Raw genomic sequence first — 4,965 nt, forward strand, 5'->3', positions numbered from 1 at the left:
CTCAGCTATCGGACACGCCCATTGTATTGGGCATGAGTTGGCTGGACAAGCACAGCCCGGCGCTGGCTTGGTACCAGAGGCAGCTGACCTTCGGCTCTTCCTTTTGTGCTGAACACTGCATCATGCCCCAGCAGGAAGGGGAGCAAGAGGAGTCACAGCTGCAGCTAGGCACGCTGCAAGCGATTCCCCACAAGTACGCAGAATTTTTGGAAGTTTTCTGCGAGAAGGAGGCGGACAGGCTACCCCCTCACAGACCATATGACTGCAAAATTGACCTGCTGCCGGGGGCGGCGCTGCCCAAAGGGAAGCTGTATTCCATGTCAGAGGACGAGCTGCAGGAACTCAAAGAGTTCTTAGATCATAATTTGGAGCGCGGTTTCATCCGAGAGTCCAAGGCAGCGGGGGGCAGTCCTGTATTCTTTGTTAAAAAGCGAGACACGCCCCAAAAAAGACTGGTCGTGGACTATCGCATTTTAAACAATGGGACCAAGCCGTCGGACTTCCCCATGCCACGAATCGACGACCTCCTGGCGAAGGTGCGGAAGGGAAAAGTGTTCACCAAGTTAGACCTGCGAGGGGCGTACAACCTCATTCGCATGCGGGAGGGAGATGAGTGGAAGACGGCCATGTTCACGCCACTGGGTACCTACGAATACAGAGTTATGCCTTTTGGATTGCAAAATGGCTCCCACGTTTTTCAAGCTTTCATGCATCACGTGTTGGCGGGACTTCTCTACAAGACGTGCGTCTGTTTCTTAGATGACATCCTGATCTTTTCGGAATCGCAGCAGGAGCATGACAGACACGTCAAGGAAGTGCTGACCAGACTAAAGCAACATAGGCTCTACGCCAAGCTGGAGAAGTGCCAATTTGACGTGACGGAGGTGGATTTTCTGGGCTACAAGTTGTCTGACAAGGGGCTCGCCATGGACAGCGCCAAGGTTCGAGCAGTATTGGATTGGAAGAGTCCACGCAACCGAAAAGAGGTCCAAAGGTTTGTCGGCTTTGCGAACTTCTATCGCAAGTTTATCAAGGGCTTCGCTATGCAGACAGCGGCCATCACAGACACGCTTAGCTCCAAGAAAAAGAAGTTCGTTTGGACAGAGGAGGCGGAGCAGTCCTTTCAGGCACTCAAGCGTCTCTTCGCGTCGGAAGAGCAGCTGCTTCACGTCAACCCCAGCAGGCCGATGAGGGTGGAGACAGACGCCTCGGACAGAGCCGTGGGGGCGGTCCTGCTGCAAAAGGACCAGCAGGGGGTGTGGCGGCCGGGAGCGTTTTACTCCAGGAAGCTCAGCAAGTCCGAGCAGAACTACACCATCTGGGACAGGGAGTTGCTGGCCATTCATGCAGCGTTCAAAGCGTGGAGGCACTTCCTGATCGGCGCCAAGCACACGGTGCAGGTTTGCACGGACCACAAGAATCTGGAGCACTGGCGCACGGCACAGTTCCTAAACCAGAGGCAGATACGTTGGGCTGAGTTTTTTGCGAACTTCGACTTCCGCATAGAGTATGTCCCGGGGGACACTAACATCATGGCGGACGCCCTCTCCCGTAAGCCACAGTATCTGGAGGACGCAACGCCAGCGGCCGCCATGCACATCTTCGCACCAACAGTATGGGCGTGCGCCGCGGCCACCGTGGACCTGGAGGCGGTGCGACGAGCGTTGCAGGATGACTCCTTCGCGCAAGCAAAGATGGCAGAGGTGCAAAGGGGCAAGGCTGCGGCCGACGGTTTCCAGCTACGAGATGGATTGCTCATCCGTAAAGGGGCCATCTACGTGCCGGGAGACGACCTTCGCGCCAAGGTGCTGCAGCAGCTGCACGACGCGCCCACGGCCGGGCACTTTGGCAAGGAGAAGACGGTGGAATTAGTAGCCAGGGATTTCTGGTGGCCTGGAATGAGAGGGGAGGTCGCAGACTACGTGGCGAGGTGTGACACCTGCCAGAGGGCCAAACCAGTGCACAGACAGCCGGCAGGACTGTTGGAACCGCTGCAAACTCCGGTCGAACCTTGGGAAAGGGTGGCTCTGGACTTTGTCACAGATCTGCCCAGCTCGAGGGGCAAGACGGCAGTGCTGGTGGTGGTGGACCTGTTTTCCAAGATGGCACATTTCATTCCGTGTGCGAAGGTGGCCACGGCGGAGCAAACCGCCAAACTGTTCATAGACCACGTGTTCAAGGTTCACGGTCTGCCACGGTCTATTCTGTCCGACCGCGGGCGGCAGTTCATCTCGAATTTCTGGCAGAAGCTGATGGGCTTCCTAAACGTCAAGATCAACCTGGCGTCGGCGAGACACCCGCAGACCAACGGGCAAGCGGAGCGGGTCAATGCCATCATGCAGCAGTACCTGAGATGCTATGCGAATCAACAGCCTGCGACGTGGGTGGATTACCTGCCGCTTGCCGAGTTCGCCTACAACAACACGAAGCACGTGTCCACGGGGGTCACGCCGTTCTTCGCCAACAACGGGAGGCACCCCAGAACCTTCCCGGGACTGGAAAGAATGGGGGAGGGGGAGCCGCAGACAGCAGATGCGTTCGCGTCGGAGCTGCAGGAAGTCCACGATCAGCTGAGGCGCCACCTGGAGCTGGCCAAACACGCATACAAGGTACAAGCGGACAGGCACAGAAGGGTTGGCGAAGAGCTCCACGTGGGAGACTGGGTCTGGTTAGCAGCCCACGCAGTGCCGGCCAGGTCGTTGGCCAAGAAGAAACTAGGGCATAAACAACTGGGACCCTACCAAGTCGAAGAGCAGGTCAACCCGGTAGCTTTCAGACTGGCACTTCCGGAGGGTTCCAGAATGCATCCGGTGTTCCACAGATCGGTGCTCACTCCCTACAAGGCACCGCACAGGTTCCAGGAACCCGGAACGGCGCCGAGTCCGGTCAGAGACAGAACGGGGCACGCGGGAGTGGCACAGAAGGAGCGCATCAATGACGTCACGGAGATTTTGGACTCCAGATGGGGGGAAGAGGGGGTAGAATACTTTCTCGCCAAGGAGGGCACCCTGGCCAGTGCGAACAGCTGGGTGCCGGGCTACGCCTTGGACGAACCTCTACTCAAAGACGAGTTTCATGCCCTCTTCCCACATAGACCTATGCCAGCAGACTTTTTCGACGACTGGCTTTTCACGCCCACGCTTTCGGCCAGCACTTTCCGGGGGTTCGACTCGGACGAGGACCCGACACAAGACGTCCGTTCCCCGGAGGGGTCACCCTCGGGATCTGCATCAGAACCCTCGTATTGGTGGGACGATAGACCAGAGGAGCAGTTCCGCAGAAGGTGGCTGGAAGGCCCAGGACGAGCAACGCCGCCAGGAGGAAGTGAGGGAGAGACGGACATGGACGTTTTCGGGGACGACCCTGGTTTCGAGCACGGCGGCACAGAGATGGAAGCGGAGGTGACCGTCGTCGACGAGAGCAGGGAGGAAGACCCGCGAGACTTCAGATGGAGGCCCGCCACGGGAAGCGAACGATATCCGACGTTCGTCCCTTTGCAACAGCACACCCCAGCTCCAGCACCGGAAGGAGGGGAGGGGGGAATGGGGGGCTTCGAGGGGGGGATGGATGTCAGGGGTTTAGGAGCAGAGGCAAGGGCAAGGGAGGAAACAGAGAGCGAAGGGGAGGAGGCAGAAGAAAAGATGAGTGATGACGACGACCCGAGATCTCCGAGTCTTTCCAGTGAATCAGAGGATTCACAGAAAGGAGCACCAGTGGCCAGGGCAAGGGGGGAGTCTAGGGGGGCACCCCAGGAAGATAGAGCCAGAGGGGACTCAGAGGAGAGCAGTTGGAAATCGGGACCAGCGTCACCGCCAGAGAGCAGGGAAGAGCAAGGGAGCCAGGGGGCAAGCGCTGGCAGCTCACCACAGGAGGGAGGGCATGAGTCAGGAGTGGCCACACCTCCATCGGGGAGCGAAGAAACGGTTAAGAGGAAAGTGGAAGGTTGGGCGCGCGCGCCAAGTTCAAATGCAGAGGAAGGCGGCGCAGTAAGCAGCCCGGAAAGGGAGCCAGGTCCTAAAGCCCGGCGCAAGGAGGCAGGAGGGTCCGGGTCAGCGTCAGAAGAATCCCGGAAGGAAGAAGCCCCGGGGGGTAGAGGGACCCAGAGGAGGACAGTCAGGCGGAAAAGGTGGAGCAGGGCTAGGATATTAAGTTGGTGCGCACGGGGCGGAGACTCAGACGGAGCTTCGTCGATCTAGCTACTAGACGTAGAGTTGCGCGCAGCAGCGTGAGAATGGAAACTGTAATTCAATAAAGACTTTTACTAAATGATCGCTGGCTAGCGTGATCCTCTGTGAGCTAGGATCTTCAAGCAGCTCTGACAGGTATATACAGAACTGAAAAAGATTTTGAAGTACACGTTTATAAAAAAATCAGAAACTTTCCTATTAGGGATATTACAACGAGAGATAAGAAAGGAGGATTGCAAAATGGTATACTATGCGGCTACGGCAGCAAGGATCTTAATAGCTCAAAGATGGAAACAGGAAGAAACTCCAACAGTAGAGGAGTGGAGATGTAAATTAACAGAATATGCAGAGTTAGATAAGTTAACGGGAAAGATCAGATACATAAAAGATCAAGTGTTCTTCAGGGACTGGGGAAAATACGTAAACTATCTGGAAAACATCAGTGATGGACAAATAACGTTAAGAGGCTTTAGAGATGTACTGTGATAGACTAAGGTTATTGTATAAGGAAAACAGAGAACAAAAACTGGACATAATGACAATATAAGGGATGAAACGTGTGACTTTATATATTTACTTCGTATGATTTGCGGCCAGGCTGAAGGAAGTCCCAAAAGAAAGAAATATGTTATGAAAAAGACTATGAAAATAAGAAGTTTGTGTGTTTTTTTGCTGTTATTGAGACTTCTTGTTTTTGTTTTTTTCTGTATATATGTGTGTTTTTTCGTTGATTTTCTGTGTGTGTTTGGTCTGTATGGAATAAAAATAAAAAGAATTT

This window comes from Podarcis vaucheri (genome assembly GCF_965113315.1).
Source record: "Podarcis vaucheri genome assembly, contig: SUPER_2_unloc_1, whole genome shotgun sequence".
NCBI lineage: Eukaryota > Metazoa > Chordata > Lepidosauria > Squamata > Lacertidae > Podarcis > Podarcis vaucheri.